Genomic DNA, 15,491 nt, shown 5'->3' on the forward strand with positions numbered 1-15,491 from the left:
TAGAAAACCGTAACCTACTGCTAAATCTGAGGACGAGCCTTAACAATGTTCTGGAATTTTAGCATGGACAAGAAAAGTTCTTACCTTGCTGCTATCCTGTCTTGTAAGATAACATAAGCATTCCATCGCTTTGAGTTGAATTGACTCCCATTGAAACGATGTTAATGCTAATAGTCCGCGGATCAAATTTTTCTCTTCTATTATCTAACTGAAGGAGCTCCTTTCCTAGCATAAATTACAGAGCTCTACGAGGGCTACCTCTATCCCTTCGTCACCGCCTCCTCTAGGCAAGACTAGTGTCTCTGCTGCATTTTCTATTCTGAATTTGGCATTTTTCTCCTTCCACTCTTGTATGAGCTCCCTCAGACTACGCTTAGGAGTCAAATGCTTAGTCGTGAGCTCACATTTCTTGACAGGGCATGTAGTGTTGCCACTCTCAAACCACTTTTCGATGGTAGATCTTTCATAAGTAATCCCTGACTGCAAATTCAATGGATCCTCCATTATTGTGTCCTCCAGTGGGCAACAGAAATGTAAAGGCGCAAGATACTAGTAATCAGGAGAAGAGAATGGAGCAGAAACAATACTAGACCAACCGAGAAATTCCTGTATTTGATCAAGCATGTAAGCCTCGGCCCTCTGTTTCTCATTCTCGAGGTCTTCCTTCTTCTTTCTTACAACTTCAATCTCAGACTGTAGAAACCACTGGTCTCTGGGCACACCCATGGCATTGGCCACCTGTACAATTAACTGCAACACTTGCTGTCTGTCATTGTGCATCTCTTTCATTTCTCTCTCAATCTCACTTGCAAGGGACTCGCTTCCAACCTCCCCCTGGAACTTCGTGTTCCTCATGGTCTCACACAGAGCAACTGTTTTCTCCTTGATCTCTAGTGAAACGTCCAGAGTAACAATCCTAAGAGCATTCAAATACCGTTCTATTCCTTGAGTGATTTCCTTCATTTCTTCTGGCAAAATCCTACACTTGAGAAACAAATACATCCAGTTCCCTGAAGTATATGTGTTTATGAGCTTGGAGGCATTGTTCAGCTGTGTTTGCAGGTCTTCCACTAACTCTTAGAGAGTTTTAGGACCCATGAATGTTTCTCTACCACAACTCTAATAGAATGGGCTCTATTTTGTTTAAATGGCTTGAAAACTCTCTGAAACTCCTCTTCGCAAACAACACCTTGTGCACTGCAATGCTTGTGTCTTTTATTTGCATCAATAACCTTCCTATCATATCACTGGCAATGTTTATGCCTATTGAAGCCAGCACGCCTATCATTTTGATGAATTTCTTTGTGGGTCTCTCTGCCTCGAATTATATTTTGAAGGGGGTAAATAAAGGCCGGCTCCCCTTAAATATCATTGTACGAATGTCCATAGCATGATTGCAAATGCCAAGGCAACTGCAAAGAAAATGCCTAGCATTTACAGTGAGGCCGAAGTGGGTCCTCTTTGAAACTTCTTATGCCCAACCCTGTGCCACGATCACTGTCCTTTGTCCGTAAATGCTAAACTTGCATGTTTCCAGAGATTATACGGTATAAAAAATATATAACGTAACTTGTAATGTTAAATATATATATAAAAAATTTATAAAAAAATTTTTTTTACAACTTTTAATTTTTAAACATGCCCATCAATGATTAAAAGTAATAAACAAGAAGTTAAGGGGCGTTTGGAATGATTCTTGGATCGGTGCCAAAGATGAACCCTAAATTTATAGCCGCCGCTGCCTCGACCTCGACCGTCATCTGGCTCTGGTTTGCCATATCGAAGCAGGAGACGCGCGTTTCAGTCCAGGATTATGGAAGTATCATTTCCTTTCTCTCTTTTTTCCAGATATGCAGGTTTTCAATCACTTTCTGAAAGATACCCTATCCCTCTTTTGCTCTGCTCCCAGCATTGCATCTGCGAGATCTTGGACCTCGGCTGCCGCATCTCTTACCAGTCGCCTCCATCAGAATGCAAACGCAGAGGCCAAGGATGAGCGCGCCGAATATTCTATCGTCTCTCCTCAGGCGGAGGCTCTTGGGAAGAAAGTCTCTACTCTGGAAGGCTGCTCATTCCTTCCATTGCCCTCTCTGTCCCCCCAAAACAGCCATTTCTCTGCTCTAGATCTTCAGTTTTTTTTACGTGTCCTGGATCTACATGGACGAATTGTCTGGAAGCTCTTCTGGGTGGATTGCATTGACAGATTCAATGGTCTTTGGACCCTCTCCTCTTCTCCTCACAAACCCCTACGACAAGTTCAGGGGAAGAAGGCCCTTCAATGCTCCAGCCGCCTCTCGACTTGGATCTGCAAAGGAAAGCAGAACCCTGATCCTTCTGTCGCGTTTCAGATCCAGATCAGGCTTATCTCCGGCAAAACTCAACTACATTGGGTGAACTCGTCGGATCTAGTGCAGAACCTCAAGAATGCTCTGGATATCAAGTTGGGGATACCTTCTGCAGCTCAACGACTCCTCCATGAAGGTAAGCAACTTGAGGATTCTTTCCCCTTGTCTTTTTATAGCATTAAGAGAAATGCATCCATTACGCTTACTCTACGCTTGAGAGGGGGAGCTGATGGACAATCCTCCTCTGCTAAGATGTTTTCATATAAAGACGTTGTCCATGCTCAGTTGCCTAAGAAGACAGCTTCACCAGTTCAGGCACCCAAGCCTTTTCTGGTGGACAAACTTGAGGAAACCCCCTCTATTGAAATCATGCATCCATTGTTGGATGAGCAAACCCAAACATTTGCAGAACAAGCCATTATTTGCAAGTTCAATGGGCTATGGCTGAGCACTGCCGACCTCTACCAATGGATTCACTCCAACTGGACCAACAATTGTAAGGTGTTGTTATGCTCAAAGGGCTTCTTCATAGTAGTCTTCGTTCTAGATGAGGACTACCAGAAAGCTTTTACTGTAGGACCATCGTTCTAGGGATCAACAGGTTTATTCCTCACCCCTTGGTTCCCAGATTTCGATCCCACTACAACAGTCATCACCAAGTTCCCCATCAGGGTCAGGCTTCCAAATCTCCCAGCACACCTATGGCATTTTGCAGTATTCCAAGGGATCGTAAATTCTCTAGGCCACTTTCTAGACACAAACATCTCTAGAGGGGAAAAGGGAATTTACACCTTTGCCAGAATCTGTGCAGAAATAGACATGAGCAAAGGTCTCCCTGACCAAATCAATCTCAAAATTGGAGACTTCCATTGGACTCAAACCCTGGACTATGAGAACACAACCTTTCGATGTTGTAACTGCCATCACACAGGGCACCTTAAGGGCTCTTTTCCCACGATACCTGCCCAAAAGAAGACAGTCAGTCCTAAGCAGAAACCCAAGAGCTGGAAGCCTCATGATCCTCCCCCCATGGATGACTTTGATTTCAGCTCGGATGAAGAGGAACAGGTTGAGGAAGGAATGGAAGCAAAGCTAGCACAAGACCCTCCCTTGACCGCTCCTGAGGATTCGTCTGTCCCACCAATCTCACAGAAAAGGAATCATGAATCCTCCCCCTCGGATTCAGACAAGGAGTCCTCCCCGTTAGCACAGCCCAATCTGCAAATCATGGAGATTCAGCAAAGTCCTCTTCACTAGGTCAAAGTTGGTAAAAAGAAAGGAAAAAAGTGTTGAATAACTGATTCTACACATGTTGGGTAGAATCCTCTGTTCTTCTTGTCTCTTCTTGCTCAGCGCAACTCTCTTCTCTTTTCCTTTCTAGGGGCCGAGGTGGATAACCTATCCTTTCTGGCAGCCTGTGTTCTTGCCTCTCTTGGCTGTAACTTCTTATTGTACCATTCTTCCTTTTAATAGAATTAGTCCTTACTGAGAAAAAAAAAAACATGCCCGTCAATATGACGTTTTTAAAAATTAATGGCAAGTTACACATGATGTGGAGATTTGAAATTACAACGTATTTTACGGGTAAAAACGCTAAATACAGGCATACGGGAGTCAAATTTAACCCCTAATCGCCATTGAAACTCCTTTCATATATTCCAGAAGAGAATCTATCGACAAGGGGTCCCATCTAATCATTATACACATTAACTTTTGCTCATGTCACTTAGTGCAGTGAAAGGTCCTATCGTGGTACGATTTTAGAAGTAATTTAAAACCATATGAATATTAAATTATGATTGATGTGTGAATATATCTATTACCTTAAAAAATTATAGTCCATCACTTTGAGAATTATTTCACGGTTAGAAATTGTAATTACTTCTGCACGTGGAGTTGCCTAGACCTAGGGAGTCCGTTGATTGAGTGAAGTTAAGTGATAAGTGATTTTTAGTGTGTGGTTGTATATGAGTGTATGTCAAGATATTTTAGCCAAGTCTCTAGTTGAAAAGGTTTAAATAATTTAAATATCAGGTTCATTGTATCATGTTTTGTGTGATCAATAGAATAGCTGTCATAAATTTCTGTTTTGTCTCCTCTTTCTTCCCAACAAATTGATATCAGAGTGAAACTACAAAGAACCGAAGCTGTCTTTCCAACCAATTGATATGAGCGTGAAACTACAAAGAACCAGAAAAAACAGACTAACAGTAATCGGTGAGATAAAAAAGAAAAATAATTTTTCATCTTGTTTAAGCTATAACGCTGCTTACAGTGGTATTCAGGGCATTATCTTGGGCTTAGCAAAGAGCCACGTTAAAGGTGAAAAACTTGCAGCGTTTTGCAAACACGCTGGTTTCCTTCGAATTTGGTAGCGTTAGATGACTAACACAGATGATCGTTGCGGTAAAGAGCATTAGTACGCAGGCCTCAGGCAGTCACGACCGCGTTAACCAAGTCAAGAACGTTAACCATGTCAAGAAAATTTGTTTAAACGGTCACGTGGTGAGAGTTTAGTCGTAAAAGTTTGTTAACGAAAAGGTATTAAAAGAGCGTGGCCAAGGGAAAGGTGGTTTTTTGTTTTTTTTTTGTTTAATTACGTGTACTCCTTTTATCCATATTAAAGTGTTATGGTTTTTTTTGAAGGGCCGATTTATTAAAAGTTTATGGGTTATTCATGGTGATAAAAGTTTATGAAATATAAAAGGTTTTGCCATAAAGTTGGCAGGATTTTAACATAGAAGGCATTCGAAGGTTTTTAAAGTCATTTTTGATATATTGAAAGTTTTGGAAAGGTTTTTGGTTTTTATATAAAGATATTTTATAAAAATATTTTATTTATATATAAAATATAACCAAGGGATTTTATTAAAAGGTTTATAAAGATTTTTATTGGTAGGAGAATTTAGGGTTTTGTAAAGTTTGTTGTTTTCTTGTCAAGCATAATAGTTTTTCTTTGTGAAGATTATGTTTTATGGGAAGCATATTGAGAATCATATTTTTTTTGGGGACTATATGGAAGACAACCTGAAGCAATTAGGAAAACATATATATAAAAAAAAGGAATGACAACAGTCATGGGTTTCAAAGTGCGATTGAAGCATATTAATAACAGAAATCCAAAAGAAGACGTAAAGATCATTGCCATAATTAGAGAGGTTCAAGTCTCAGCTGAGGAACTCAGAAGTCTAGTAGAAGATAAAGAAAAAATCGAGGGTGATTGGTGTAGCTTTGATTTGCTATGTTTACAAGTGAATCTTTTGATCATTGGGTTATAAAGATGCTAACTTTTCTTAGAGCTAAAGAGTTAATTAAGTATGAATCTAATAACCCATATGAAACGTTGAATTTTATAAAATATGCATTGGATAAGAAGTGTTTGTCCAATGTATCAAAAGCTACAACTTCCAAGGAAACATGGAAGATCTTGGAAGCAAGGTTTGGCACAAAAGAGAGTGATATGCAACAGTACATTATGTAACAATCAAAGAAGTCAGCCACAGATCTGAGAGTAGATGAACAAAAATCTGAGAGGAAAACAGAGCTTGGAGAACCCCACTCAAAAGTGGTTGATGGTTGTCAGTACCATAAAATTGAAACCTTTTATGCAAGCATGCATATGGATGAAGAAGATGCAACAAAGATTGCAAAATGGAAGCAGAGGACAATGTGTGTGAAACAGAGCAAGAGCAAATAAATGCTCACGGACTCCACTGTAATGTTGATGATACAGATGATGGTGACTCCCACTATGATGAGACACATGTGGATGATGACTACAAAGTTATATGCAAATTGGTGAATCCAGTCGCAGCTGATGGATTTGGTGAAGTTCAAATTGTCAATGAAATTGACAATGAACTCATGCATGTTCGAATATCCTACCATAGTGTAGATGAACATTCTGTTGATGATATGTGTGTTTTATTTTTTGAAATAGGGATTGATTGTGACAATATGGCAATCACAATATTTGATGAAACATTGAAGGGTGAAGCTGTCACTGTAGTAGCAATATTTGAAGCAGTTGGAACTGCTCATGAAGCAATATATCATCTAGTGAGCAGTATGTCATCTAGCCGTAGTTGATGATCAAGAACATGATAAAGTGATTGTAGATTTTTTGATGAGAATATCCACTAACAACATAACAATGGAAGACAACCTACATGCAATTGAAAAGAAGGCATATGTAGAGCAAGAGGCTCTCACTGAAGAGTGGAAGACAACCTCCATGTAGTTGAAAAGAAGGAATATGTAGAGCAAGCGGCTCTCACTGAAGAGAGTCATATGAAATATGTTTTCAACATTGTTTTTTAATATGCAGGTTTTCAAAATAGCATGGGAGTAGAAGTTGAAGGTAAGGTTGTTAATAAATTTGATGTAGATTACACAAAAAATTAGTAGTACCTCATGATGAAAGTGAAAAGAATGGTATGGATATTTCTAAAGACAAAGATGAATGCATTGAAACCATTTTTCAACAATGGAGTCAAGAACATATAATATTGAAGCAAAGAAAATAAGATAGTTGATTGAGGAGGATTCGTCGATGCAACTGCATAGGTGTTTAGAGTGCCATCATCAGTACTCATGGGTGTTGTTTAGTATTGACAGTGTTGGTTATGATCAGGTTGTTCAGGTAATGTTCATAGGTTTTCATGGCATTCAGTGGAGATGGTTTAGCACCTGGTTGTCGACTTGAGTTCATCGACAGTTCCCCAAGGTTTGGTCGATGACACGTGTTTTTGTCCTTCGATAAAAAAGGTTGGTGTCGACATGGTTGTGTCATCCATCGTAGAGGTTTGATGTGTCGACATGGGTGTCGTCGAGGTAGAGGATCAATATCGTCATTTGTCGGTGATAGGCATGGGTTTATTGTCACTATGTGACAAATGTCATGAACATCGCATTGTGATAATATTGTACATATGGGTTTAAAAAAAAAAAAAAAAAACTACATAAAAACCATAATCTATGTATTAAATCCTAGACCTATGTCTAAGTTCTACAAACCCTAATCTTATGCTAAACACCATTCCCTATGTTCTAAAGCCATGTATCAAACCATGTATAAATCCTTACCTAAGACCCTAGTCCTAAGATCTAATCACACCTATGTACTAAAAATACATAAAATGCATTAACCTATGCTAAAAGAAACCTATCAACGAACCTATCACCTAACCATCGGCCTATTTCAATGTTTAAACATTATAAATAAACAAAACAATTAAAAAACACAGCCTAACTGTGTGGGGTCCCTAAACCGCAGCAGGATCATGTGATCAAAGTTAATGGGTGGAGATTCTAACCGTGGTAGGCACATAACGCTAACAGTTAGGCGGTGATCACATGTGAACATCACTGAAAAGCCGTTGGGGTAAGCAATTAACCACATTGGGGTCTAAAGCCATGGTTGACATGTGAACACGTTATGTAGACCATCAAAGTTTAATAATAGGGTTAGGAGGTAACCGCTAGGACTTCAGAACCGCAACAGGCTAGGCACATACAACCGTCGTCATGACAGTAGCCATAACCGCTGGGCGAATAAGCCATTTGTTGTCAATCAAACAGTTGACTGCTGGGATATAGGACCTGTTCATATGAAAACAGTTAGCTAGCGTGCACAGTTAAGATGACCGCCATTGATTATATCTTAATATAATGTATTTTCAGGTTTTGATTGTTAGTTGGTTTTAAGAACTAATTCGGTGACCATGACTATGACCCTAGGTGTCACAAAACCATAAGACGGAGTTCCCAAACTCATCATGGAGCAGCCAATTCATCTTGTAATCATCCCATGGAAGTTATTATGTACCTACAAGCTTATAAAAGATAGATTTGTACTTTGAAAAACATTAGAGTGGTTTTCAGCTTTTGTATGCAGGTTCTAGAGTGATACATGCGATTTTGTTTTCAGGGTTTCGGGAGCATCCAGTGTTGGATTTGGAAACTGTAAGCAGCATTGGAAAGATGGTTTAGAGAGCTATCTGGTGACAGAGGTCATAATTTCCTGTGTACAAATTCAGTTTGGCTAATTTGCTATGTAATCAACACCTTCTTCTCATTCATAATAAAAATTGTCGCCCATCTTGAAAGTAGACCGAGAGACGTAGTCCATGAGGGACGAACTTCGTAATCAATCTTGTTGTCTGGTATATATGTGTACTCATTCTTTTCACTTCTATTTTGCATCTTACTTATGGTTTATCAGTTGTCATAAAGTGATCAATTTAAGCAGTTTTCGTCGATTTTCATGCTTTCAGTTAACATTCAAACTCATTAATGGATAATAAATTCTACATCAGTATTTAGTATATGGTCATTTAGATCATATAATTTGGTATCAGAGCAGGTTGAATCTGTAGAATGTGCCATTGAATGTTAACCAGGTCTAAGTCGCAACGAGGAGAAGGAATCCTTGAGTAGATAGATCCAGAGATTGGAAAGCGACGAGTCATTCAGAAATCGACCATGTCAATACTTGATGTAGGTGAAAACACTGAAACTAAGATGAGTGAGGAACAGTTTCAGTAGGCATTCTTAGCTATGAAATAGATGTTGGGAGAATTGTACAAAGACAAGAAATTAAGAGATGCAGCTTCTTCTTCAAAGGCATCGTAGAAGGACAAAAGTAAAAGGAAGAATGATAAACCTTCTTCACCTCCATCATCTCCATCATCCTCTTCTTCTTCTTCTTCGAGTGAAAAATCTGAAATGGAAAAGAAACCTACGAAAACACCTCTTTTGAAAATTGATGTTAAATTTGAGTTACATGTTTATGATGGCGAAATGAATCCTCAAAAGTTAGATAACTAGATAGAGCGGTTAGAAGTATATTTTCGTGTTGAGAGCATTTCTAAAGATAAAACTAAAATTTAGTTAGCTACACTGAGAATGGGGGGAATAAATTTAATCTGGTGGGAAAGCAAAACTCAATTAGATGTAAATCGTAAAGGAAAAGTCATCTCTTCATAGTCTAAGTTTTTGAAAGCTCTTAGGAAACAATTCTATCCTTTAGGATACATGCAGCAAGCTGTTATTGATTGGCAGTATTTGAAGCAAGGTAAAGGGCAGAGTGTTCAGGAGTTTATTCAGGAGTTCAGGAAGAAAGCATTGGTGCTTTGATATTTCATTGGATACACGTGAAACTTTGTTAAAATACATCGGCAGTTTACATTCATATTTGCAGCATACGTTATTGATGTTTAATCCTAATGATTTTGACGAGGTGTGTTTTCGGGCCATACATATTGAATCAAGTGGTAGACCATTGATGTCTTCATCTCAGTCAAACAAAGAGTTGGAGACTAGAGATTCTAGTGATAGTAGGGGGAAGAACATTTCAAAGAGAAAGAAATCAATGATCGTTCAGAAGGAAATACCTACCTGTTCTCATTCCCAAAGAATCTGCAATGATGAATTGAAGTGTTGGACACTTCATCCAAAACTTAAGCCCAAAAGGTTCCTTAAGGTGAAGGATGAAAAGAAGGCCATTGCAGCAGTCCAGCAGGATCTAGCTTTAGATTCAGGTGACGAAAGGAGGATAACCACCATGGTTACGACAGGTAAAACTTCTGATACTATTCCAAGTTCGAAAATTAATGTATCTTCTTCAAACATAAATCCTCCACATGAGGATAAAAGAGTTGAACTCTTCCACATAAGGATAACTTCTAACCATAAAAATATTGACACAATGTTTGACAGTGGATTGCAAGCAAATTTAATATCTGAACATATAGTTAATCGATTGGGATTGGAGGCACGGACTCATCCAAGACCATACCCATTAGGTTGGATTAATAAATCAACTCAGATACATGTCACAAAGCAGTGTTGGTTAAAATTTTCAATTACATCTAAGTACATTGATGAAGTGGAGTTAGATGTGGTCCTAGTAGACATATGTGAAGTTGTCTTAGGAAGTCCTTATCTTTATGATAGAGATGCAGTGTTTTATAGAAGAGAAAATAAATATCACCTAAAGAAAGAAGGGGTTGAATTTATTGTTAGGGCACATAAAGTCAAATCAAACTTGGATTTAATTGTTACAAATCAAGTTAAGTAGTTAATAAGTTCAAGTAAACATGTACTCATGTTTATTAAGGAACAACATAAGGATGATTGTTCGAGACGCGGATTTAGTTTATAGATCAATTGGTCAAGATGGTTAATTCTTTTCTAGAAAAACTTATTCATGAATAGGATAAGCAACATGAGATACATTTAATGTCCTATGAACATCTTCTTAAAGGCATAATGAATCTCAATTCATTCATTCAACTAGATTCTAGAAACTAACACCATCAACAGTGTATTGTAGGGAATGGTACATGTGAGTCTAATCAGAGACTTGTTTCAGATGGTATGTTTATTTTCAGTTTCAGGGGTGCAGGTCAGTATTAGGGAAAGTCGGCGTTGTTTTTCTTTGGTATCGCATCATCATTTCATTCTTTAAAAAGTAATGAAGCCTCTTCTCAAGTGGGGAGGAAGTTTATAAGTTTTCATTGCAAAGCATTTTTGAAAGAAGATCTAAAGTTTCCTTATCATCATTTGAAAACTAATGCACTAAGTGAAAGTGTTATTCAATGGAAATATCAATTAGTAGAGGAAGAAATAGTGATTTAAGTAAATCAACAATTACTTAGATACTTTCAAAATCAAACTAAGTTGCAGTAGTATTTACATCACAGCTGGATGAGTTCTGTGCAGCAAGTTCACTTAGTAATCAGTCAACAGGAAAATAAATCAAGTGAAATAATTGATATGAAGTCAAAATCAAAGGAGTATTTGAGTATTTCAGTTATTCCAGAAAGTAGATTGTTAATACCCATCAGATGTATTGAACAAAGTTCTACAAATATTGAATCACTAACTCATGATTCTTTGTGGAAAGAATACAATTTCCATGTTGATAACAGGGCGTTTGCCCATCGTCGCAAGTTGTTCATACTGCAGATGGAAGAAATAGGTCACCAAATCGAAAGGTATCATGGTCAGCATCATCAGGGTCAGCACATGCACGTGATTGATCGAATGCATTGGTACATTGTCAGGTCTAGGTGGAAAGAGAGGGAGTTCTAACCTCATCGACTAAATGTTTAGTCAAACTTTTGTGGTCCAAAAGATTTCAAGTGGAGAGGAATGACCAAGGAGGATCTGTCAATCCAACTGCATAAGTGTTTAAAGTGTCGTCATCATTATTCATGGGTGTCGTTTAGTATCGATAGTGTTGGTTATGATCAGGTTGTTCAGGTAATGTTCATAGGTTTTCATGGCGTTCAGTGGAGATGGTTTAGCACCTAGTTGTTGACTTGAGTTCATCGACAGTTCCCTAGGGTTTGGTCGATGACATGTGTTTTTGTCGTTCGACAAACATGATTAGTGTCGACATGGTTGTGTTGCCCATTACGGAGGTTTGATGTGTTGACATGGATGTCCTTCTGGCATAGGATCGATATCGTTGTTTGTCAACGATAGGCATGGGTTTATTGTCATCATGAGACGGATGTTACGAATGTCGCATTTTCACAATATTGTACATATGGGATTAAAAAAAAAAACTACATAAAAACCCTAATCTATGTATTAAATCTTAGACCTATGTCTAAGTTCTACAAACCCTAATCCTATGCAACACACCATTCCCTAAGTTCTAAAGCCATGTATCAAAACCTTGTACAAATTCTTATCTAAGACCTTAGTCCTAAGTTCTAATCACACCTATGTATTAAAAATACATAAAATGCATTAACCTATGCTAAAAAAAAAACCATTGAATGAACCTATCACCTAACCCTCCACCCATTTCAACATTTAAACATTATAAATAAACAAAACAATTTAAAAACATAGCCTAACTATGTGGGGTCCCTAAACCGCAGCAGGATCATGTGATTAAAGTTAACGGGCGGAGGTTATAACCGTGGTGGCCAGATGACCATAACAGTCAGGCGGTGATGACATATGAACAGTGTTGAAAAGCCGCCAGGGTAAGCAGGTAACCGCATCGGAGTCTAAAGCCGCGGTTGACATGTGAACATTTAATGTAGGCCATCGGAGTTTAATAACAGGATTAGGAGTTAACCACCAAGACTTTAGAACCACAACAGGCTGGGCACATACAACTGTCACTGTGACAATAGCCGTAACCGCCTGGCAGATAAGCCATTTGTTGTGAGTCCAACAGCTGACCACCGGGAGATAGGACCGTTCATATGCAAACAATTAGCCAACGTGCACATTTAAGATGACCGCCAACTGTTATATCTTAATATAATGTATTTTTTGGTTTTTACTGTTAGTTGGTTTTAAAAACTGATTCGGTGACCATGACTATGACCCTAGGTGTCACAAAACCATAAGGCCGAGGTCCCAAACTCATCATGGAGCAACCAATTCATCCTGTAATCAGCCCATGGAAGTTATTATGTACCTGCAGGCTTATAAGAGACAGATTTTTCCTTTGAAAAACATTAGAGTGGTTTTTAGCTTTTGTATGTAGGTTGTGGAGGGATAGAGGTGATTTTGTTTGAAGGGTTTCGGGAGCATCCGGAGTCGGATTTGGATACCATAAGTGGCGTTGGAAAGCTCGTTCATAGAGATTTCTAATGACAGAGTTTAGAATTTTCTGTGTTCAAGTTCAGTCTCTCTAATTCGCAATGTAATCAATACCTTCTTCTCATTCCAAATAAAAATGGTCACCCAACTTGAAATCGGACCCCGAGACGTAGTCCATCACGGAAAAACTTAGTAATCCATCTTGCTCTCTAGTATATCTATGCATTCGCTATTTTCACTTATGTTTTGCATCTTACTTATGGTTTATAAGCTATCATAAAGTGATAAAATCAAGCAGTTTTCCTCGATTTCTGTGCTTTCACTTCATATTCAAACTCATTAATGGCTAATCAATTCTACATCAATATTTAGTATATGGTCATTTCACATCAACAATTTGAAGATGCAATGTTGTGGCAACAGTGTATAGTTGAACGAATCTTTGAAGATGAAGTTACAAAAGACAAGGTCATATTGTGTTTAAGCACAAATTCAAGAAAATTCAAAGAAAAATTGGAGTGACAACAAGTAAAGGAATATGGAGCCTACAACAATAAAGCACAATGAAGGAATTTCAAGGATATAAAATTTGGAAGATGAGAAAAATAAAGTTTTGAGTCATTGTAAGTGTAGCAGGCATAATTGAGTAATGTTGAGTCATGTCTAAGTTATGTTGATTCATACAGTCATAATTAAGGGGGAATGTTAGAAATTGTAATTACTCGGGCATCGGGCATGTGGAGTTGCTTAAACATAGAGTGTCAATTAAATTATTGATTGAGGGTTAAATGTTGAGTAAAATCGAGTTAAGTGATAAACGACTATTTCACTACAATTACATAAAAATAAAATTAAGAGAAACAAAAACGAAACATATTACTGCTATAGTGTAAATTGTCACCTTTTAATTGCTGCGCTCAAGAGTTTGAGCTCCTCCATTGTTCCATGTGTGTCATAGATATCGTCGAGCACCATTGCAAAATGACAAATTTTCGCGAAGCCAAGTCGGAATGCGGAATGTTTAGGATCGGTTGCAATGCAAGATGCAAAAGTGTAGTACTCCACGTGAATATGTCGCGTGAATGCCAGTTTAGGGAACCCATAATGTTTCCACCATCTAAACAAACAAACTTCATTTATTTACTCTCTTGATTTTTTCGCCACTCAAATCCAATTAATTTTCGGACGATATCCAATGACAGATCATTACCTGGAGAGAGATTGTAACTCCCTCTTTTGTAACGAGTGAAAGATGTTGAACTCCACTTTTGCAAGTTCTACGAGTTTCTGCCTGTTCATGTTCATCTAGCGCGTCAGTAATTTAAGAATTTACATTGGAACTAAATTGTTAAATGACACATTTCTTTGATACAGGGTAGTATTTCTTTCAACATATATGGATCTATGCGAGGAGCATTTGTGCATTCAACTAAACACTTAAAAAATAGAATACCTAATCTTTAAGCTATGGAAGTAAAATCGGAGGTTACATAATGAAGTAATGAACCTACTCATATATAGTGTCTTGTGGAAATACTTCCATGTACATTTTTGTTTCCGGCCTTGTCAGATTTGTTTGCCAACCATACTCCAGAACATACTCTATCTGTCATCCACAAAATTGAAACTGTTGAACGCAGATTCCAACAAATAATAACACATGATGTTGCTTAGCAGATGTGAAATTAGTATTACTGCCTCACCTCATGTGAAAGACTAGAGGCCGCAATGTTTTGAAGGGCATCTTTTAAGTACATTGTACAGAAGATTTCAGCCTCTGCCATAAATTTTTTGCCGAGAAAGGCAATGAGGGATGTTGATGTCGACTGATTAATAACATGACTTCACCCGCTTTTCAATGTGGGCCTTCCATGTGTCCCTTGGTGTATCATGTAAGTACGCAGTGGTTTAAATATGGTATTTACTGTATTTTTTGGTGTATGATGTAGGTACACGTAACATCATTTTGGTTTGGTTTGATATCAATAGTATAACCAGGGGACTATGTGGGCATTTCTCATCAAAACACTTACTCTAGGACATATTTTTAATTATTCTAATATAATTATTAATTATAAAAAGTTTAATAATATATTACTTTAAATATTTATATATATTTTTTATTTTTCATTTTAGTGAAATGTAAATTATCTTTTATCAATATATTAGGTTTAAAAAATATTAACCTTTTTTATGTCATATAATATATATATTTTTAATTAATTAATTTAATTTAGGAAAATAAAATTTTTAAAATATTTTTAAAATTATTTATTTTTAAATATGATTAAAAATATTATAAAATATTTCATAAAGAACAAATTTTATCATCTATATAATAACTATTATTAAATTTAAGTGATTAATATCATAAATTTAAGGTATATAAATTCTTTGTTGACCATAATTTATATTGAACTTAAGGGATTAATATTATAAACCTATAAATAATATTATACCCTAAGAATATAAACATTCAAATTAATATACCCAAGAGATTGAAATTATAAACCTAAAGGTATATAAATCCTAGGTTTTTTAGTAATAATCTCTTGGTTTAATATTATTCCCAAG

This window comes from Pinus tabuliformis, chromosome X (genome assembly GCF_031772625.1).
Source record: "Pinus tabuliformis cultivar Carrire ecotype Pingquan chromosome X, CPIR1, whole genome shotgun sequence".
Taxonomy (NCBI): Eukaryota; Viridiplantae; Streptophyta; class Pinopsida; order Pinales; family Pinaceae; genus Pinus; species Pinus tabuliformis.